Source organism: Hypomesus nipponensis, chromosome 1 (assembly GCF_054491055.1).
Source record: "Hypomesus nipponensis isolate SF chromosome 1, ASM5449105v1, whole genome shotgun sequence".
NCBI lineage: Eukaryota > Metazoa > Chordata > Actinopteri > Osmeriformes > Osmeridae > Hypomesus > Hypomesus nipponensis.
This window is the reverse complement of record NC_140361.1, coordinates 18398006-18411520: the sequence shown is the minus strand read 5'-3', so window position 1 is coordinate 18411520 and position 13515 is coordinate 18398006. Positions and strand designations below refer to the sequence as shown.

Here is a 13515-nt window from a genome sequence, read left to right as displayed (position 1 = left end):
TAACTACTTTTTAACCCCCCCAAGGCGAGTTTTCACGGCTGTTCGCGCGTCTGTCGCTTCACTCCACCATCCCTTATTGTTTACAACGTTAACAGGGCTTCTTGGTTGGCATTGCCTTTTCAGCTTGAGACGTGAGAGCGTGTGAAATGGTTGAAATGCGTGTGTCTCACGGCCAATGCGTGAGAATTGGCAGCCCTGTGTTTGTCAAAAGTTTGCAGCATATTTGTAAATGCTGGTTTTTCGACTGTGTTTAATGGCTGTATCTCTTTGGCTATATAGCGAGTTACGCTATCTTTGAGTGTGCCCCATTTTGCGCTGTCACGTTTATATTTGCACTGTCGGAAAAAAGGCATTTATAACAGAACTGTAAAAATTAATACTCATTATATTTTTAAAATAAAAATGATCAGTTGCAATATCGCAGCACCAAAAATTATTGCGCTCATTTACATATACTGTGCGATGAGTTAATATATTGACTATCGCGACAGGCCTACGGTTTAGAAATTATTTCAGTTTTTGTGTCAAATGGTGCCTCTAATGCTAGCCATCTAGTCGCAGTCACAAACGTCACAAACCTGCTTGTGTTAGCAACAAAGCCTGTACAATACAAGTCTGTTTCAGTAAAGACCAACAACATGGAAAATAAGTATTTGTTTATTTGTTTTTGTTAGCTAGCTAATTCGCTTCGTAAAGATGGCTGGCTAGCTTGAAGTGCTACAGTACAGTAAATGACTAGCAGCAGACAGGGTAGGAAAGTTACATATTTTTTAGGGGGCAATTTTTGCCCCCACTGACTGAAATCCAGGGGCATTTTTTTTTTATTGGGGGCACTTGTGAAACAACATTTAGTCATTTAGCAGACGCTCTTATCCAGAGGGAGTCAGGTTCGTAATCAGAAGGTTGCCAGTTCAATTTCCAGCAGTGCAAAATTATGTTGTGTCCTTGGGCAAGGCGTTTCAACATTCTTGCCTCAGGGGAATGTCCCTGTACATACCATAAGTTGCTCTGGATAAGAGCGTCTACTGAATGTAATAATTAGACATTTAACCTTTGTTCAAGGTTCTAAATGTACTTATTTAGGCTTTACAGTATGAGCAATTTTCATCAAATGGCAATAATATGACTAGTCTACAGATTCAAAGTGTTTTCTTAGATTTCTTTAACAAAAAACAGAAAACAAATCAGACCATCATATTCAATTTGATGTCATTTCTCTGTGGTTATTGTTATTATTACATTCATTTTAAAACAATTTTTCAACTGCACACTCAACTTAACCCTAATAGAGGATTGGTTTTCAACCACAAGATGACAGTTATTTATGAGGATGGGGGGGAAATCATTCACTGCACTCTGTGTAATGTTAGCCAAGTTAGCTAGGCTAACTTGCAAGCAAGCCTTTAACGCATCAGAGCTAGCTAACGTTAGCTCACTAACGTTAAACTAGCTAAAGCGAACTAAATAATTTACAAATAATTATAACTAGTTATCACCGTAGGCGATAGCGTGTAGCTTGGTTGCTGGTGACGAAAGGCCTCGTATTTTTTAATGTTTTCGCTCAACTAGATTCAGCAGAAAAATTTGCCTGTGCCAGATTAACAACAAGTTTGGCAAGTCGTTGTCCACAAGTTAGACATGCTTTGCAAAAAAATCGGGTCCACCCCAAGACAATCTAGCTTCCATTTATCAATGGTCGCTGCGAGTGAATTTCATCTTTGGAACCTGAGATGGTGACGGAGACTGTGTTTGCTGCTTCGTTCTTCTCTTACACTCGCAGTCACTCACAGGTCGGATTAAGAAGCGCACATTTTTTTGAACGTTAGGTTCTTAACGCACACGCACATCAGTCAAGGTGAAAAAAAAGAGCATTATATAGCCTAGCAACTGGACCAGGTCACGAGCAGAACAAAATGACAACAGGCCAGGGTGATATGACTTCATGTCTCGTGTTGCTAGCTTGATATGCTTTCCTGTGATATTAACACCTTGTATTTTGTAGGGATGGGCGTGGTTAATCGAATATCCGGATATCCTTAAGTAAGTTAGTATTCGAATACTTTTTTCGAATACTTATGAGCATAGTTTGATAAAAAAAAAAGTTTTATTGAAAAACCATCGCGTCATGTTGTGAATTCTAATAGTTGTGACGTTAGAAAATGATGAAAACCATCAAAAAAGGTAGGCTACGCCTGTGTTCTGCTACGAGTCTCCTTTCATTTCATTTGGCGCTACAAGAAGCATAGTGTCCTGGCTAAGCAGTACCACGCAACAACCTCAGTTCCTGCGGTCTTTTCTACGCCGGCCTGCTCGTAAATCGACTCCGTACTAGCCTCTCCCCTGAGCATGTTTACATGCTAATTCTCCGGAATAAAAATGCGTATGGCTAATGCAGTTGTGGCTTATTTATTTTCTTACCAGTAGCCATGTAGAGCTAGCGTAATCGGCTGTTTATGTTCACAATGTGTAGTGGCGCACCGTATCCTATAGGATTCCGGTTCCAAGTTAATATCCAAGTTAATATGCAATATTTCTCCGTGTGTCTTTCGTTTTTATAGAGGATAGCCTACCCAATGTGTTTAATTTAGTCCAATGTAGCCTACTTTTTATTTCACATAATAATAGGCTAATCGCTTTTCCGCCAAATTTTGAGCCTACATCTGAAGACGCAGCGTTTTTTCAAGTTCATTGTCTTTTCGTCATGTTAATAAATTGATCTTTCATTTGTTTTCTTTATTCAACCCTTATTTAATTTAATAGTTTAACAGTCCCAATTATTGCCAGAATGTGTGGTGGTTCATGTGTTTACTGTATGCTTTGCGTCACGTCAGGCTAATTACATAACGGAACCACATTAATAAAATAGATTATCCGGATATTGGAAAATAATTTCGGATACTATTCGAATAGTGAAATCAGTTCAAATCTCCATCCCTAGTATTTTGGTCAGTTTTAGAGAACAATTATTGTAGCAGTAGTCTACTGTGTGTACATTTATATAATCACATATATTTGCCGATTCACGCATTTTCTGTTAATTCACGCATTTTCTGTTACTGAACAACTCCGACGCAGAAGGCTACGGTAGTGCAGTGGCTTTTCATTGAGTGTGCTTGTCTTTGGCAAGACGCAAACTATATTCTCTCTCGTATATATTTATTGTTATTATAATTTTGTTGTCGTGATCTACCGCTTATCCGGCGGTTGGGTCGCGAAGGCCGCAACCTAAGCAGGGAGGCCCAGACTTCCCTCTCCCCGGCCACTTCCACCAGCTCTTCCTGGGGGACCCCGAGGCGTTCCCAGGCCAGCCGAGAGACATAGTCCCTCCAGCGTGTCCTGGGTCTTCCCCGGGGCCTCTTACCAGTGGGACATGCCCAGAACACCTCACCAGGGAGGCGTCCAGGAGGCATCCTGATCAGATGCCCGATCCACCTCAGCTGGCTCCTCTCGACGCGGAGGAGCAGCGGTTCTACTCTGAGCCCCTCCTGGATGACTGAGCTTCTCACCCTATCTCTAAGGGAGAGCCCAGACACCCTGCGGAGAAAGCTCATTTTGGCCGCTTGAATGCGCGATCTCGTTCTTTCGGTCACTACCCATAGTTTGTGACCATAAGTGAGGGTAGGAACGTAGATCGACTGGTAAATAAGAGCTTCGCCTTTCTAATCAGCTCCTTCTTCACCACGACGGACCGATGCAGAGCCCGCATCACTGAGGACGCCGCACCGATCCGCCTGTCAATCTTGCGCTCCATTCTTCCCTCACTTGTGAACAAGACCCCGAGATACTTGAACTCCTCCGCTTGGGTCAAGATCTCCTCCCCGACCCGGAGATGGCACTCCACCCTTTTCCGGTCGATAACCATGGCCTCAGATTTGGAGGTGCTGATTCGCATCCCAGCCGCTTCACATTCGGTTGCGAACCGCTCCAGTGAGAGCTGAAAGTCGCGGCCCGATGAAGCCAACAGGACCACATCATCTGCAAAAAGCAGCGACCCGATCCTGAGGTCACCAAACCGGACCCCCTCAATGCCCTGGCTGCGCCTAGAAATTCTGTCCATATAAGTAATGAACAGAATCGGTGACAAAGGGCAGCCCTGGCGGAGTCCAACCCTCACCGGAAACAAGTTCGACTTACTACCAGCAATGCAGACAAAACTCTGGCACAGGTCGTACAGGGACCGGACAACCCCTATTAGGGAATCCGGTACCCCGTACTCTCGGAGCACCCCCCACATGAGCCCCCGAGGGACACGGTTGAACGCCTTTTCCAAATCCACAAAACGTGTAGACTGGATGGGCGAACTCCCATGTACCCTCCAGGACTCTGCGGAGGGTATAGAGGTGGTCCACTGTCCCACAGCCAGGACGAAAACCACATTGCTCCTCCTGAATCCGAGGTTCGACAGTCCGACGGACCCTCCACTCCAGGACCCCTGAATAGACTTTCCCGGGCAGGATTTACGTTTTGTGGCAAAAAGTAAAGCTAACGCTAGCCAACCACCCACAGTCAGAAATGTCAGGACGTCACACAATACGTGCATTCATAACAAGGCATGTACAATAAATACTAGCTGTGAGTCAGTGGAGAGGTACTGTAGCTGGTTACTGTAGCAGGCTAGTTAGCTGGTAGAACTGCAAGGCCACACACACAGGCCAAGGTGATAATGTTTCATATATAGCTCTAGTTAAGTAGCTTGATATGCTTTTTTATGATATCAACACTGTATTTTTGTCAATGTTACAGCTAGCAAAAGTAGCGCTCGCATAGCTCTACAACTCTGTAAAATAGAAGTGGGCTTCCCTTAGTTTTTCTAGTTAGCAGACCCACATATCATTAGTATTATGATGAACAATGAGTTGCATTTGTGATATCCCAATGTGACAAAACATGATTTTGTAATCACAAAAATGTGATTTTAATTTGGTCACGTGACACGCAAGAGTAAAGCAGTTTGCAGATGAAAAATACGCTATACACCTTGACCTGTTGTACAATGGCCTCAGGCGCAACAGAACCTGACACTAAAGACGCTGACGTTTCAAAGAGGCACAGTAAGTCAGTTGTGTGGGAATATTTTGCCTTTTAAAAAGATGCTGCGCGGTGTCAAGTATGGTGCAAAACCTGCCTGGCTAACGTTGCTACCTCACGGGGCAACACCACCAACCTAATTTAGCCCTTGCTCCACAAAGCAATTTACGATGCATAGCAAAAATGCCGAACACCAGTGTGTCAAATACGCCAAATACCACCTGACAGGATCACTGATCTAAATCTTTCAAAGCCTAACTCCATATTCACGTACCTAACAACGGCACGTGGAAATTACTCAAGCCGTAAAAGCATTCATCATGAAAGATATGATGCCCCTCAGTACGGTGATCAGTGTTGGGTACCGGTACTTTTTAAAGTAACTAATTACAGTTACTAGTTAAATTTCTTGTAAAGTAACTAGTTATGTTACTTAGTTACTTGCTGTAGAGAGTAAGGCGTTAAGTTACTTTTGGCTTACATTAGGAAAAGTATTTTATTTCTAAGACAATTCACCTTGTTCACTTATGCCCAGAAGGCACGTATAATGGGTTGACTTCAGCAATAGCACATATTTTACTGAATGTTTAGTGTCACTCGCATATAACATGACTAATCCTCATTATACAGCAGGACGGATCAAGGTAATAATCTACCATAATGAAAAGCAAAAGTTCTTGAATCAAGAAACTCTTTAATCAATAAATAATGTTCTAGGCTCCAGACGCACTTGTTCCGGGAGCAGGGCTCAAAATTAACTTTTTGGCTTACCAGCCAAAATGGCTGGGAGATGAAAAAAATGACCAGCCAATAATATTTTTTACCGGACAAAATTTTACCTGGCATTTCAGACGTACTCTGAAATTGTTTGACATAAACAACCTTTACCTATGATTTTAATATCATTATAAATCACTCTCAGAATGCAGGGGTTTTTCTTGGGTCAAAATTGGTCTTCGGTTCTCTCCCCCCCCCCCCCAAAAAAAATAAATAAATAGAATTAGAATATATATATATATATATAATTATTTTTTTGAGCATATACATTGATTGATTAGAATATATATATATATATATATTCTAATCAATGTATAAATTCCCAGGTGTTTTGCAATTTCCTTTAATTTTTTCTTCGTGCTTACACTATAATTCCAGGTTAAGAATACCAATGGAGGCTGCGTTGGAAATCGTTAATCAAACTTTTGTCAGCATTTTTAGTGGAAATTTCATTTGCATTTGTACAGGTGTATTCGTGCACGTCGGGCTGGCACTCGCAGCGGAACGACAGTTTACTAGCTGCTCTGTCCATTCGCGCACCTCACAGTTGCATATTGATCAGACAAGAAGACACGCTTATCAACTCGATTAGGCCCTACTATTGATTCAAACAGAACAAGGGTTCGGCCGGAGCCTACTTGAAACATACTATTGATAACATATTCGCTGACATTTTTCATAGGCGATATCCGTGTCAATTTAGTTGCCAGCCCAAATATCTGCACGCCATTGGCGCTTGGCGGGTGCCAATTTCGAGCCCTGTCCAGGAGTGCAACGGTACTTAGGAATGGTTGGCTGAACCTAATGCTAGTTTCCTCAAGGATCACAATGACTCTTGCTTAGAGACTTGTTGCTCTTGTTGGTTAGTGGCAACTGATTTTAAACTGTTGTATTTGCTGCAAAATATTCTATTTTAGTTCATCTTATTTTTATTTTTTTACTGTTGCTGCTTTTTCTACAGGTACACTTGCATTTAGAGATTCATGTTGTTTAATTGTAACTTGCTTAACTACATGCTCTTATGGTTATTCCCTTTGGCACTTATTTTTGGGTTGTTCACAGTGTGTGCTTCTTGTTTTGGCAAAAGTAGTCTGACTACTGTAACTCGTTGTTTCTTGTTCTTTTAAGATTTAACCATCCGACAGTCCCCACAGCACAAGTTATTTTCCCGAAACGGTAGCTAGCTTGGTTTAGTTAGCTTTCAGGCTAAGTAACCTAGCATAATACTCGTAGCAATGCAACTACCATGCTAGTGTTTCTTGTTAGCCTTCTCATTAGTACATTTTGAAGCCATACTAAAGCATTTGTTGCATAGTTATCTTTCGGAAAATATTCAATTGGAATGTTCAAAATCACATATTTGTGTTGTGCTGTGGGACCCACATTAAAACAATCACATATGTGACCCTACTCCTTGAGAAAGTACAACGCACATGTTATTAGCCTACGTTTAGCTTTGATTTACAAAAACGATTTCAAAGAGGTACAGGTGGTATGTCGGGGGGGGGTGCTCAATAGGCTTAGTCCGATCCGGACCCAGACGCAATACAATTTGGACGAAGCCAAAATCGACATTATAATTGTCATGATACAAGCCAGTTTTCATTGGTGCGTGATTTTGCGCCTACATTCTTTTCCTACTAGATGTGGTTTCTATCTTCCGTGTCCAATCCAGAGGTTCAATCAAGAGCTGTAATAACTGGAATCACCAAGACAACTTACTCACTCACCGTTGGCCGCAACCTCTGTGGGTCACGCAGGTTGTGTGTGTCATTCGCAATAACGCAGGCTAATGTATTTGCTAAAGGTACCTGTTTCCTCCTTAGTGAAAATCATGGCAAGACAAAACCTGACAAAAAGCTAAAAGTTTATTCCGGAAATCGCAAATTTCAGACAGTGGTCTGACAAGCATGCACAAAACCGATGTGTTTAATCTGCAATGAGATGGTTTCCCTTGTCAAGGGTGGTAACGTGAAACATCACTATGACACAAAGCATAGACACTTTGAACAAAATTACCCTCAGAACTCTGAGGTAAGGGCCAGAAAAACAAACCATCACTGTTCCGGACCCTGGACTGCTTGGAAATTTTGTGAGTGGACCTTTTGGGTTTCTAATTGAGTACCCCTGCGGTGTGTTCAACATTTTTCAGAAATGTGTGTGTTATGTTGCTGACAGGAGATCAATAGTGTATACATTTTTTTTTATTAATAATAAATCATATAATAATCGCATATTAAATTGCAATTTTGTTCAAATTAATCGCCATTAGCTTTTCCTAAATGGTTTAGGCCTACTTCTCATCACTAATGTTGTGTTTTGCACTGTTGCCTGAGAAAAGCATCTCTGTCTCACACTCAGTCACCCCCTCTGCCCCCCCGCGGTACGTCTGCATGCTCTTTCAGTCACACACGCGCACTGGAACGTTCTTGGCTACCTGCGTCCAAGACATTTGTGGACACATCGTATGACTTTGATAACAAAGTTAGTTGTCAGTTTCCTTGCTTACATCTATCTTGCTAACATGAGCTAATTATAAATGTACGTAATTCCAGATTGATGGATTTAACTTTAAAACACACCAACTATGAGACATTACTTTGATGATGTGCATAAGTGACTAGAACAGATGAGGTTGAACAACTACTTCAGAGATAACAGAGAATTTCAATTGTGATTTGAGAAATATAGGTACCAAAGCCAACTATTATCACCAACTGCATCACAGGCACTGTGCCCTATTTATAATTCCAGGAATCTGTGTGTATGCGCCACCTATTTTAACACGGGCACTGTGCACCAGTGCTTAAAGATATCACTAGAAGGAAAAAAAACTTTAAGTCATAATATAGGTTAAAACCATTTTTACCCAGGATTGCCCAATGTCTTTGTTTTGATGCCACTGTTTCAACTGTCAGGCTGCCACATGGGTTATCACCATTCTCTCTTGCACCAAGGGAAATAAGAGAACCCTGTTTAATTCTGCACTTCACTCTTAATATTTAGAAGTGTAAATGAGCAGCAACAAAAGTATGATTTTCATCAGAATGGATTTTAATTGCCATGAAAGTTTGCACAGACAAAGAATTTGCTTTGGCAGGAAGGTACATACATAAAACATATAGGAATCTTAAAAAATTTAATATGAGGTCTAACTATACTAAGGGTACATAAACTAGCAATACTAAGTGGATTTAGAAGAGGCCAACAGCGGATGGGAAGAAACTGTTTTTGTGGCGTGTGGTATTGGTCCTGATGGACCGCAGCCTTCTGCCAGAGGGGAGTGACTGAAACAGGGAGTGTCCAGGGTGGGAGGAGTCGGCCACAATCTTCCTCACTCACCTCAGGTTCCTCAAAGTGTGCAGGTCCTCGAGGGTAGGCAGATTGCAGCCAATCAGCTTCTCAGCAGTGCGGATGATATGCTGCAGCCTGCTCTTGTCCTTGACAGTGGCAGCAGCGTATCAGATGGTGATGGAGGAGGTGAGGATGGACTCAATGATGGCTGTGTAGAAGTGCACCAGACGTACATCCTCTGTTGTGCTTTTCTTGGTGAGGGAGCTGATGTTCAGTTCCCACTTGAGGTCCTGGGACAGGATGGTGCCCAGGAAACGGAAGGACTCCACAGTGTTGACTGGGGAGCCGCACAGGGTTATGGGGGTGATTGGGGCTGTGTTCTTGTAGTCCACAACCATCTCCACTGTCTTTAGAGCATTGAGCTCTAGGTTGTTCTGGCTGCACCAGGTCACCAGGTTGTCTGTTTCCCACCTTACCCAGCTTAACACACTGCTTCCTGTCAGACAGGAAGTCTGTGATCCACCTGCAGGTGGAATCAGGCACATTCAGCTGGGAGAGCTTGTCCTTTAGCAGGGCGGGGATGATGGTATTGAAGGCAGAGCTGAAGTCCACAAACAGGATCCTGGCGTAGGATGCTGGGGAGTCCAGGTGCTGTAGGGTGAAGTGGAGGGCCATGTTAACTGCATCGTCTACAGACCTGTTGGCTCTGTAGGCAAACTGCAGGGGGTCCAGTAGAGGGTCTGTGATGGATTTAAGGTGTGCCAGCACCAGGCGCTCAATCTAATCTATGCAATCTTTATAAATAATAAGTATGCATACTTATTTTAAAATATACAGAAATCAGTTGTAAAATTTCTGTAACAAAACAACTCGCTCAACGCAACTTTTTTTTTTTTTTTTTACTCAAACATCTCCGCGACTTGTTGAGTGGCGTAATAATCGTGCGACACAACAAATTGATAATGAAATTTGTTGCCAACGCTTTTAATAACCGATTTTAATCGATTCATTGTTGCAGCCCTACATTAAAATAACGGGCTAATAGTGGTAAGTATCAGAAATGTATTTTGATTAATCAGGTGAAGCACTCTAATGTGTTTATGCATCAGTTGCTGTGTGTCAGCAATACTATAGTATTTTGATATGGGATATAATAACTCAAAGTACCAATGATACCAACCTTTGTATGGATTAAGTATTAGACCATGGTTACCAAGGGTCCTTTTGGAGTTTCCAAATGACACAGAAAACACCTGGATGTACCCTTAGAAAAACGTGTAAAATATTCATTTGAGTCATTGATTGCGAACCGATTTTACCTTGTCATAGTTGACAATAATAACGACAGTTCCGTGGGTAAAATGGACATACAGTGAACCTCAAAGTCCATTTACACCTCTTTCCTATCTAAATCTCGCAACTTGAAACTGCATCGGTTTTGAAAAAGCGGAATTTCTGTGCACCGCAAGCGGAGACCTCCACGTGCACCTCCTGATTTTCCTGACTGTCCGTCATTTTACGGATACCCCTTTGCTGTGATTACCTACTCTTCTGGCAGTGAATTATTTTCAGCACCCACAGTCTTTGGAGTACTATAAATTCAGCGAATCTGTCCGACTCCGTCTGTCCATCCGTAACGGAGTCTGTCCATCCGTAACGGAGTCGGAGTAGTAAGGGGTCTCATTATTGTCCACCCAACAACTTTCAAAGGAGAAATGTCAAGTTTGACGCTGCGGAAGGCAGATGCTACACATGCGGTTTGAGAGCGTATTTACACACTCAAATCTCAAAGTACAAAGCTGTAATTTGGTGTGCAGTAATATAAGATGTGTACATATTGATTAGTTATTTTCTTTCGTTGCAGCTGCATATCTTTAAGAAATTAACGGAAGAAGTTCAAGTCTTTTATTTGTCAGGTACACAGAACAACACAAGGTCAGACTGGGCACTGAAATTCTTAAGACAAGACAACGCAAGCACCTGGCATAACATAACATAAGTACACGGAACATAATTTACATCTATGCTGAGCTTAAATAAGTGAAACTTCCTAAATATACAGAACAATAAATAATTGACTATACTAACCCCAATACTAAAACTTCCTAAATTACAGATAACAATATTTAGTCCACTATACTAACCCTAAATGCACAAAAAACCTGTTTCAACCCTATAACCTATTCTAACCTAAGTGGAGTACAGTGCAATAGTGCAAATTTGCAGATCAATGACCATACAGGAGCCTGGTGGCGAGGTACAGTGAGGTACAGAAGTGCAAGTAACTGATAGAGCAACCAGTAGCTGAAAGTGACAGAGTATAAGAAACGGCTGTGGACAATAACGGGGTCTGGAACGTTGGCGAGTTTGAATGGACAATAGTGCTGCCACTAACGACAATTTTTCTAGCGATTAATCTGTAGACTTTTATCGATTAGCCGATTAATCTAAACGATTTTTAAAATTTATTTTTTTACCATTTCAGTTCATTTTATTTTGAAAACAACAAACTGTATACATCATTGACAAACAAACAAAGGCTTACAAATTAAAGTGCAAAACTAGGTTTAAACTATCAACTCCAACGTTAATTAAAATATTTAGATAAGGTACATAACATATCCCAACATACACGAACACACACCCCTTTTAAACCGAAAATTCCAAGGTGCTGGTTCTGGGCTGGTGCTTATGCCAGTTCGGTAATGATTCGATAGCAATACTCGCCGATTATCTAAGATCCAGATAGTGTACATTTACCACACACAGGAGCCTGAGTAGGGCTAACGTCTTTAAATCACTTCATACGCCTCCATTGTCCTAGCAACGCGTCATGGTTACGGTTAACAAGTTAGCTAAATGGTAAGAGCCAACTTAGAGAGCCACCCTAGAATCCGTAGAATGAACCCAGATTCTAACCTACCTAAACATTTATTCAATGGAAACTCTAAGATAGCAGGCAGACGACTTTATAGCTTTAATAATGCGTGTATTTAGCAGCTACAATGACAACATATATTAAAAAGGCTCTCCCTAATAAACATGAATAGACAACACCAGACAACGGTGGTTTTGCCTTTTCTGGCAGTCAATCATCCAGTATAGCGCCTGTATGTTTTCTTTTCAGGTGCTCGTGCATAGCTCAAGTGCTGCTGTGGTATGCCATTGCAACTTTGCACAGTGTACAAACCACCTTATTGTTTGGTGATAGCGTTAAGTCAAAGTATTCCCATACTTTTGAAGCCTCGGGTATTTGGGGACTCTGGTTTCGTAACCAAGTTAGACTCTGCTGCAGCTGCCATGATATTTGAGCGTCGACTGGAGCCGACCAATGACTTGAGCCAACAACGACTGACGTCATGCAAGCACCAATTACGTTGTGATATTGAAGAAGAACATTTGTTATAATGACTTGAAGCGTTTTTTAAATTTTTTTATAAAATAAAAAAAAGATGCGTCGATTTAAAATATTGATGTCAACGCATTTTCAGCATCGAACAATCGCGGCAGTCCTAATGGACGATAATGGGGCCGCCTAGTTAACTATTACCGATAAAATCTTACTACTGCTTGCGGTTTTGGTGAACACAAGGTCGGAACACATCTCTTTTCAGCAACAGCTTCATCGCAAATCCTGCTTTACATTGTCCCAGGTTTTCAAAACCATCCTTGGTGAAATGGTTTGTGCAAATGTGTAATTGAGGGTTGAACTGCACAGGGATCTTTAACGCTACGGTATAAACAAACTAATAATAATCAGCCATGCCCGTCGAGTCAGTGTTAGCTAGACTCTAGCTCATCTGCTTTTTACTAATGCGGATTTGCAAGGAATGCAAGAACAGCTAGATAGCGAAAACACCTAGACTGTAGGCATTCTTGCTAATGCAAGAGCATAGGTAGAATATGTGATGATTTACTTAGTTTATTGGCAATGGGGCTAATGCGTTTTCATGTTACTGACTGTTTGCTTCAAATGAATAATCTGTGTTGTCATGTAAATCTACGTTTCACGATGCACGTTTGTCCAGATCTTTCAAGTTATTTTTCATTTTATTTTTCAGCAAGATATCAAGCTAACTGAAGCTGAGTTGAATCATGATATAGTTTGGTTGCTAAACTGTAACGTTACCCACCTAAGTCTATCCCGTTTGCTTCGACAACAGAAGTGGATACAACTAACGTTATAATTTCAAATGATATCTAGTCAATATGATAAAGTGTTGTGTAGACACTAGATTCATTTACACGTTTTAATTTCAAGTCTCCACCACGCTTTTGCTCAGCAGCTTCACTTGTTGAAAACCAACCAATCAGCGCGCAGCTCATCTATATATTCATGAGCATAGCATAAAAAACAATCCTGTGAAAGTTAATTTCACAGGAAGTACCAGGGGTCATAAAACAACACCTGGGCCG

At 41.4% G+C, this 13515-nt stretch overlaps 1 protein-coding gene across 14 annotated transcripts in view; it reads left to right on the top strand.

Moving 5' to 3' along the window:
• ogt.1 (O-linked N-acetylglucosamine (GlcNAc) transferase, tandem duplicate 1) overlaps positions 1–13515 on the top strand; it is a 54635-nt gene that overhangs the window by 18719 nt on the left and 22401 nt on the right. The window lies entirely within an intron of this gene.